Here is a 10,371-nt window from a genome sequence, read left to right on the forward strand (position 1 = left end):
ATTTATTTTGGATAAAAGTGATTAACAACCTTAATCATGATTATACAAAGTTTTGGGTTAAAATGTTTAAGTTAAACTTACTAAATTTTCTTAAACTAAAATTGGATGATTTTATATATATCTATTATATATCATAAATGAAAGTGATTTGCGCCACGTGTCACTTAATTAGGGCATCGTTAATTCTGTTTTCCCGCCCAACAGTACCACACTTCCATCCCTTTTATACTCCATCCGTCTACTTTTTTTCCTTCTCAAAACCCTAGATCTGAATCTTCTCCTCCTTCTCCTTCTCCTCTACTCTTCTCCCTTCTGAATCAAAGATCATACCAAATCATCTCATCATAAATCATTCGAAGCGTCACCAGGTAAGCCCTATATCTTCATTTATTTCACTATTGTAGCCCTAATTTTGGTTCCAATTCTAACTCGGTTTTCTTGATTTTGTAGCCCTAATTCGACATTGAACCAGAAATTGAAGAACACATAACTCGAAATCAGCCTTTGTAATTTTCATGTCTGATTATACCATGAAGAGGTAATATCTGGCTTTTGTAATTTTCATCCCCAGCTATAGTTGGGAAGATTCTTTCATCTTCTTCGTCGGCAAGGTTCTTCCATTTGAGGTTTGATTTGTATATTTATAGATCTGTGTTGATTTCTTCTTATTTTCATATGAAGTTTCTAATTAAACCCTAATTTCTACTCCTAATCTCATCATATGGTTCCAATCTGTGAATATGTTCACCGATTATTCTTTTTGAAATTAGGGTTTCATTTGCTTGAGATTTGAATCTTCTGATTGTTGAAGCCTTTGAAGCCGATCCTTTTAAATTTCCAGTTCCCGAGGTATGATCTGTTTGTAACAGCAGTGGTTCAGCATCTATAGTGGATTCAGCATCAGGTGTTTGGTTAATTTTTGGTCAGGTTTCCTATTTAGTTTTGATGTTCACTTATCTAATTTTCATTTTATTTTTAGGCTTCTATATGATTATGAGGTTGATTGATTGGTCTCTTGCTATTGTTGTTTGATGTTGTTTGCTATTATTGTTTGATGTTGTTTGCTATTGTTTTCATATAATATAATGATTTATTATACAACTACCTGATTTCATATTTCATTATGATTTGTATGCTTTTAGGGTTTGATTTTATATTGGTCATCACATTAATGGTGAGTACTCAAGAATATTGGATGGTTTAATTAGTTTTATTTTGGGTATTTTTGGATGATTTCATCCATTTCTTTAGATAGTTCATGATTGAAGATGCAGTTGAAGCTATCATTTGAGTGAAATGAATGTTGATTTATCAGAAGATACAGTTGAAGGTATCTAAATAAGGTAATGATTGCATTACATCCCTGTTGAAAAATAGAATTGATAAATTTAGGGAAAGTGAGGTTGAAAGATGATAACCCAATAGTGGAGATCTCATTCTACAGCTGAGATAAATTGACCGGTATTCTCATGTAATTCTTCCTAGATGCTTCCAATGAAGCATCACTTTGGACATCTGTTGTCTTCAAACATCTATTATCTATTATCTATTCTATCTATTATATATAATAAATGAAATTTATTTGGGATGAAATAACTTTCATTTATTATATATAATAGATAGAATAGATAATAGATAATAGATAATAGATGTTTGAAGAACAACAGATGTCCAAAGTGCTGCTTCTTTGGAAGCATCCAGGAACTATTATTTGAGAATACCCTTGAATTTATTGAAGCTATAGAATAAGATCCTCCACTGTTGGGTTATCATCTTTCAACCTCACTTTCCCTAAATTTATCAATTCTATTTTTCAACAGGGATGTAATGCAATCATTCCTCTCAATTAAATAGACCGACCCTTGCTTCCTCTCAAAGTGTTATGGAATGGTTATAACAGCTGATCATTCTAAGGACTGTTATAACTAACCACTACTCCTTATAAAGACTGATGAGGCCTATCCACTGTTGAAGACAAATCCCTGTTAAAGTTGCATGTGCTAAGGACTGTTATAACTAACCACTGCTCCTTATATAATCATCGTTCCAGTATCATTGTTCCAACATCGTCGTTTCAATGAAGCTTCCCATCACACATCAACTTTTCAATATCGATGCTGCAGTATAATTGTTGCAACATCGTGAAAAGTTGCATATGCTATGATGAGTGTGTGGTGTAATGTATTTTTATGTATATTTTTAGCCCTTTTTAACCACTTTAGTCAAGTTTTAAATTTATAAAACACGATATTTACTAACACCAAATACACATGGGCAAGTGCACCCATCGTGAGCGTAGTATAGTGTTGGTAAGATACCGAGGTCGTCCAAGGACACAAGAGCTTTTAATACCGGTTTATCCTCAACGTCTAATCAAATCAAAAATTTAGAAAAAGGTTTTAAACTAGAAAATAAAAACTAAAATGCTGAAAATAAAAATAAAATAAAAACAGATAGACAAAATGAATCACTTGGATCCGACTCGCCTTTAGTGTAACCTTTGATTACTTCCGCACTTTTGCACTTTTTAAGAGATTATCTTAGTTATTGTAGTAGGCCCCTCTTTTGAAGGTGACGTTACCCTCAACCCAGTAGATTGAGTCAGCAAGGATACAATCCTAAAGGGTCGGATTATTGAAAGATAATTAATTAAGTTATTAATGCGTAATGTGGTAGGCCCCTCTTTTGAAGGTGACGTTACCCTCGGCTAAGTAGTCTGAGTCAGCAGGGATACAATCCTAAGTAGCTGGGTTAATATATTAATAGTAGTTTACATATGAGGGGATCAAGAAATTCGGACCCCCGCTATCCAATACTGGTGGGTATTGAAGGAGATCCTACTAAGCTTGACCCAGGTCCTTGCATGATCTATACACTGAACAAGGCAAGACTCTTACCAAACCATTCCCTTAACCCCCGACCAGGTAGCCAACATATCTCCATATAGACTATGGAGATATGAATGGTGTAAATCTTTTATTTTATATAGACAGTAAAATAATGCCAAGACACCACGGACAAATGATAAGGAAGACTCACCTTCAACATAAGAAACAAGTTACTAAAGTCATTAATACATAACCAAATAAAAAGTGCGAAAAGATTAAAAATAAAAAGTATTACACTAAATGCTTGTCTTCACCAAGTGATGTAAGAGACTTAGGCAAACATGGCCTTTGATTGTCAAGAACTCTTACTATCAATCTTGGATCCCGAGACTACTACACACACTTTATGATGGATGATGGTGGTGGATGATGGTGTTGTGATGGTGGTGGAGTGTGGGTGAAGTGTGAGAGAGGTGGTTTGCCAAGGGATGATTTGCAAGTGAGCCAAGCACCCCTATTTATAGCCTGCACAGAAGCCCGGACACGGCCCCGTGTCCATCTATCTTCTCTTTCTTCATTAATTGTAGTTTGTCTGCATTAGTTGACCACGCCCCCGTGTCCGCTGGGCACGACCCCGTGTGCAGAAGCGTATCTGTACTATCAAGATTTCCCTAGATTCTGCGAATCTTAGAGTTGACCACGGCCCCGTGTCCACTGGGCACGCCCCCGTGGTGGGTGATAGAAGCTTCTACAGCTTTGTCTTTTCTGCAGACACTTGGGCACGCCCCCGTGCTCATTGAGCACGGGGCGTGTTCAGCCTTCTGTTCTCTTGTTTTTCTTGGGAGGATGGTGTCGAGGGGTCGGGAATGCCACGTTTATTCCTTTTTCTTGTATTTATGTTAGATTTAGCTGTCTTTTTGCTTCTTTTGTTCATTTGAGCTCATTTAATCCTGAAAATACAAAAGGAAGACAAAAGCACACTTTTTTCAACATTAGTACTAAAAAAGGGTTAGTTTTATGCCACAATTGATGTAATTTATATGTTGCATTTTGCACACATCAAATACCCCCACACTTGAATCTTTGCTTGTACTCAAGCAAAACTCTTTATAATGTGGCTTTTACTCCCAAATGGAATGGTTAGAAGAGAAGGTTTTTGGGCTTGTCATAGAGTGTCAGGATTCCACGATTTTTATTAGGTTTTATTTTTATGTTATTTACAATCCTATTCATCATGATTTATTTAAAACATTACATAAGATAAATTACTTATTTGGGCATAACATGCCTATTTAAAATTCCATTTATATACAAGTTCACATACCTCACGGGAGATCACTCAACACTCGGCCGAAGATGTATTTTTGTGAAACACTCGAGACCGGCATGGAACTTACTTCTACCATATGCTTGCCAAGCAATCAATCCCCACTCCTTTTTAACTATAAACCTTTGTAGATATCAAGAGGACTTTGGGGAAGGGATAGGCTTGGGTTAAAGGTAGGTGATTGGGTTAGTGGTTAGTAGAAAAAGGCCAAATGCGTAAAAAGCATCGGTTTTTCCGAAAGACTTTTATTTTTCATAACTTTTTATTTTAAAGAAGCAATTCTTTAAACAAAGTTCTTTTTGAACTTGTTTGTTTTATTTTTTTGGCTTCATCATCACAATTTTTTTTTGATAAGGAATGTCATATGAAAAACCGAGATTTGTTACTAAAATAAAGGGTTTAAAATAAAAAAAATTTTGGTGGGTAAAAGGGTGTTTGTTTTGTGGGTTAAGAAATGAAAAGGTTTAGGCTCAAAGAGGTTAACTAGGGGGATTTTGGGTAGGTAGTAAAAAAAAAAGAAAAATAATGGTGTAGAAATAAAAAGGGTTAGTCCTAATGCCTCCATCATTTACTTACTTGGGTTTAAGTTGGTAAGGACCGGGAATGTATCGTCGTGGCAAGTTCTAGAGTTGTAAGAAACCAAGCGGCTATTTACACAAGAAACGAAAAATGAGCATTTAGTTTAAAGATGTGTATTTGTATGCTCAATAAAGGCTCAAAACTCACTTTTTATGGGAATGGGTTTTTATATGATCAAGTATATATAATCAAATTTTAACTAGATTTGTCATGCTGTTTCATAATTTTCTTATGTTGGTTCTTTTTATCATGACGCTATCGGTTGTAAATTTGTAAAAATATAACCTTTTTAAAACTTGTAATTCCCAAATTAAACCAAGACAAGTAAAAAAAATTGAAAATTTTTGAAAAAAATTTGGGGTAATTAGCGGTTCCAGTAGAGTTTTGTGTAAGGCTTGTGATTAGGACTTGCAAAAATTCAAGGTTTAGCATTCCTCCCACACTTAAATTACACATTGTCCTCAATGTGTCCTAAAAATAAGTTTTTAGGTTGATTGAGTGTGTAAAAGTGTGTTTAAAAACAAATTTTAATGTTACTGGGCGTCTGGACACGGGCCCGTGGTGACCGGGCACGGCCCCGTGTTCAGATTGCCAGTAACAGAAATCTTTAAAGAGAAACAGAGCCTGGGCACGGGGGCGTGTTCAGTGAACACGCCTCGTGTCCAGTTACCTGAACTGGGCGATTTCCTGCAGATTGTGCAGCACAGGGCCGTGTTGGGTGGGCACGGCCCGTGCCGAACTTGCTGTAACGAAGAAAATTTCTCGGGAGGCTCTGTTTTCGTGCATGGGGTGCTGGTTCAAGTTTCCCTTGGTATCCTTCACCATCCCGAGTGTGTTTTATTCATGAAAATTAAAACTAGACTAGAAAACATAAAAATTAATCTAAGCTAAACTAAGGATAGTTCCGCGGAATGCCTCCGTGGTGCGCCATGTTTATAAGGGTCCTTGGCTAGACCCAACGCCAGTCATATGTTACCCAAGTGGGATGTTTTGCATCCCATGTTGCACCGTCGGAGAGCATCATCCAAACTTGAGTCTATGACCTTCATGTATTTGACCGGGTCGTCGTCTTCTACTCTCCTTCCAACTCCGAACTTCATTTCCTTGTTTCCAATCCTCAATATTAGTGTTCCACCATTCATGTCTACTACTGCATGGGCCATAGCTAGGAAGGGTCTTCCTAAGATGAGTGGTACTTCGGTATCTTCCTCTATATCTAGTATGACAAAGTCGGCTGGGAAAACGAATTCACCGACTTTGACTAATAGATTTTCAGCGATACCTTGTGGATATTTTACGGACCTATCGGTGAGATGTATTCTCATTTTTGTAGGGCTTGTTTTTCCTAGGCCGAGTCGGTTGAACATTGATGTGGGCATGAGGTTTATGCTAGCCCCGAGGTCGGCTAGTGCATTGCGAATGGGGGATTCCCCAGTCGAACAAGGGATTGTGAAGCTTCCAGGATCGATCTTCTTTTGCGGGAGTTTGTTGAGTAGCAAGGCGAAGCATTCTTCGCTTAAATTAACCAATTGCAATTATTCAATTTTCCTTTTGTTAGTGAGGAAGTCCCTCATAGATTTTGAATATTTAGGCATTTGGGTTAGGACTTCAATAAAGGGAATATTAACATGCAATTGTTTTAGCAATTTTTCGAACTTTGTGAATTGCTCATCGGTCTTTTGACGGATTAGCCGACCGGGGTATGGAATCGGGGGATTCTTGGTCGGCTCTTGATTTGGTGTAGGAGTCGTCTCTTGTAGGAGCGTTGGCGAAGTTGTAGACTGGCTAGACCGGCTCGTTTCAGTTGAAGGCAATGGGGCTTCTTCGGGACCCATGGTACGGTTTCTCAATGTGATGAGATGTACTTGTGCCTTTGGGTTGGTTTCGGTATTACTTGGTAACACGCCTTGTGGTCTCTCGGAGAAATTTTGAGCTATTTGATTTAATTGTTTTTCAATGTTTTGAATACTAGCTTGTTGATTTCTAAAATTCGATTCCAATTGTTGAAATCGATCCGAGTTTTTCTTTTCGGTATCGGAGATGAGGCGAGATACGGTATCGTCAAGCCTCTCTCGTCCCCCTTGTTGTTGAGAGAAATTTTGTGACTCGTTTCTTGGTTGTTGAAAGTTTGTTCGTTGGTTTAGATTTTGTTGGTTACTACTATTGTTGGGTTCTCTCCAACCAAGGTTAGGGTGGTTACGCCATCCTTGGTTGTAAGTACCCGTTGGAGGACCCGACGGCCTAGGTCTATTATCAGTGTAGTTTACCGTTTCTGTTTGATCGTTTAATTCTTTCATACAACTCCAATTTTCATGTGGCCCACCACACCCTTCACAAGCCATAATCGAGGTCGTTTTTGCCATTTCTAACTTTTCGATTTTTGAAGAAAGGGCTTCGATTTGAGCTTGTAAGAAGTGCTTTTGTTAACCTTATGGGCTCCTGGGGCAATAGATTTATTGCCTCGGGGAGTGTGCCACTGAAAATTGGTTTGAGCAATTTCCTCAATTTGATTATAAATTTCATTTGGGCGACGATTACCTAAAAGTCCCCCGGAGCTAGAGTCAAGTGTTTGTCTTGTGCGTGGCAACAATCAATTGTAGAAAGTGGATACTTCTTGCCAAACCACAAGACCATGATGAAGACACTTTCTTAGTAGCTCCTTGAACCTTTCCTAAGTTTCATACAAGGATTCCCCATCTTCTTGTGAGTATGTATTAATTTCAGTCATTAATTTAGCCGTTTTAGCAGGAGGGAAATACTTATATAAAAATTTTTGGGCTAGTTCATCCCAGGTGTTTACCGAGCCAACTTGGAGGGCATTAAGCCAAGCCTTAGCTTGGTCTTTTAATGAAAATGGAAACATTCAAAGGCGGATGGCGTCATTTGATGCTCCGTTGATCCGAAAGGTATCACATATTTCCAAAAAGTTTGTAATATGCAAATGGGGATCTTCATCCGCAAGCCCGTGAAAGGTTGCGGAGTTTTGGAGCATTTGGATCAAATGCGGCCGAAGTTCGAAGTTGTTGGCATCGACATTCGGTGCATTGATAGCAGCGCCAAGACTACCTACGGTGGGCCGTAGATAATCCATGAGGGTACGTTGGTCCGCCATCGGAAGTAGGTCCCCCGAAACTTTCTCTTGGTTTTTAGCTTTACGTCTTTTTCTTAGAAAGCGTTCGGGTTTGTCCAGAGGCTCTTTTATGTCTCTGCTGGAACTGGAGCTCATACACTACGTAGAGGGTTTAGGAGTGGCGTATAGGTTCCAAGTCCTGCAATAAAAACAAAAAAGAAAGTTGGTCAGAAGGTTTACCACGGCCCCGTGCTCAGATGAACACGGCCCGTGGTCGGAGATACAGTAATTCTTTCCCCGATCCCTGTTACTGGGGAGTTTGACACGGCCCCGTGCTCAGCTCTCTGTAAATTCTGAAAATAAAAACCGCCAGTAATAATGATGTGCACGACCCGTGTCCGACCAGGCACGGCCCGTGCTGAGCTCTGCAGAAACTGAAAAATTAAGAAAAAATCCTAAAAAAAAAAATAGAAAAATAAGAAAAAATGATTAGGCCGTTGATTTTAAACTTCCTTAAAATCCTTGTGTCCCCGGCAACGGCGCCAAAAACTTGATGCGTGTGTGGTGTAATATATTTTTATGTATATTTTTAGCCCTTTATAACCACTTTAGTCAAGTTTTAAATTTATAAAACAAGATATTTACTAACACCAAACACACATATGGGCAAGTGCACCCATTGTGAGCGTAGTATAGTGTTGGTAAGATACCGAGGTCGTCCAAGGACACAAGAGCTTTTAATACCGGTTTATCCTCAACGTCTAATCAAATCAAAAATTTAGAAAAAGGTTTTAAACAAGAAAACCGACTTAACCGACCCATAACCGAAATAACCGAAAAAACCGAACCAAAAAAACCGAACCGAATGGAAAACCAATGGGTCGGTTTTTAAATTTTTGATAACCGACAATCATGGGTCGGTTATGGTTTTGTAAGTTTCAATAACCGCCATAACCGAACCGTCCCGCTACTTAATAAGTCATGCATAACCGACCCATATGATTACAGGAATACCAAAGGATCATTTTGATTTTTGAATTATTAAACCTAATATAATAAGATCCAATTCCAAATTCCAACGTTTCCAAAATCCAACGTGGGCGGTGCCGGTTACTTATACGTATTACTATCAGGGTTGAAACCTAATCGTCCTTTCTAGTTCTCCATCGTCTCCACTGTCCAGTCTCTCCAGTTCAGAATCTATTCAACGACGCTCAACGTTGCCTACTCGATCAGTCGATCATAGTGAGTTCTTTTACATTCAGGATTTATCTGAAGTCTTAGTGAGTTATCTGATCGATCGAACCTTATAGTTGAAGTCTGTTTGTTGAAGTATGTTTGTTGAAGTCTGTTTGTTTTATATTTGTTCCAAATATATGAAGTCTTAGTGAGTTATCTGATCGATCGACTGATTGTTTTATATTTGTTCCAAATATATGAAGTCTGTTTATAACGACTGATTGCTGTAATATTTGTTTCTGCTTGTTCAACGTTGCCTACTCATACTCAAGTTCATGGAGATCGAAAGAAGTCTGTCATACTCAACGTTGCCTAGATATAGATTTTTTTACATTCTGCAAAAGAAGTTTGTTATATTTGTTTATGTAGTTGATCCCCTAATAAAGATCGAAAGAAGTCTGTTATATTTGTTTACTTTTGTAATATTTATTTCTGTTTTTGTGGTTCAATCAGAAAGAATATGTAGAAAGATGAAGTCTGTTATATTTGTTTCTATTAACAGTTAACACTTCATTCATTACTAAACTTTTTTGTCAAATGTAGATGGAAACACCTGGTAGCGAAACACCGGTTGTTACTCTTGATGAAGAATCCCCAAACGAGCCACCGGTTGTTATTGTTGAAGAAAGTCAAGAAACCGTAGATCAAAAGAAAAATGGTAGAGCTAAAAAATCTTGGGCATGGAACCATTTTGTTGAAGATAAGGATTTAGGTAAAGCCAAATGTCCTTATTGTAACTCCTTACTAGCGTCCGGTTCTAAAAACAATGTCACGAGTTCTTTAGGTCATGATTTAAAGTTTTCTTGCATAAAGTCTCCGCTTTACAAGAGAGTAGATAAGAAACAATCAATCTTGAGTTTTAAGACTAAAAATTCTGATGAAAGTAGTAGTAGCTTGGCTTCTTAAAAAATTTAGCCAAGAAGAGTGTAGAATTCTACTTGCTCGAATATGCATCAAAGATAACCAGTCCTTTAGTATAGTAAACGATGAGGGATTTAGGGAATATTCATAGGGATTAAACCCGATGTTTAAGTTTCCATCTAGATGGACCGTGGCTAGAGATTGTTGGTCAATATTTAGAGAGGAGAAGAAAAAACTTAAGGGTACTTTAAAGGATCAAACTGTATCACTCACTACAGATACATGGACATCTGTTCAAAACTTTAATTATATGTGCCTTACTGCACATTGGGTTGATGATGATTGGGTTCTAAGGAAGAAAATTATAAACTTTTGCCAAGTTCCAAATCACAAGGGTGAGACCATTGGAAAGTTTGTTTATAAATGTTTACAAGAATGGGGTATTGATAGAATTCTTGTGATCACTG

General features: G+C 37.8%; 1 non-coding gene across 1 annotated transcript; it reads left to right on the forward strand.

The window, feature by feature from the left end:
• The first annotated feature begins 7,361 nt into the window (after positions 1 to 7,361).
• On the forward strand, positions 7,362 to 7,468 carry LOC118479968. Its single transcript, XR_004861610.1, has one exon. It is a non-coding gene; the product is annotated as a small nucleolar RNA R71 (small nucleolar RNA).
• Positions 7,469 to 10,371: the final 2,903 nt, after the last annotated feature.

Source organism: Helianthus annuus, chromosome 6 (genome assembly GCF_002127325.2).
Source record: "Helianthus annuus cultivar XRQ/B chromosome 6, HanXRQr2.0-SUNRISE, whole genome shotgun sequence".
Taxonomy (NCBI): Eukaryota; Viridiplantae; Streptophyta; class Magnoliopsida; order Asterales; family Asteraceae; genus Helianthus; species Helianthus annuus.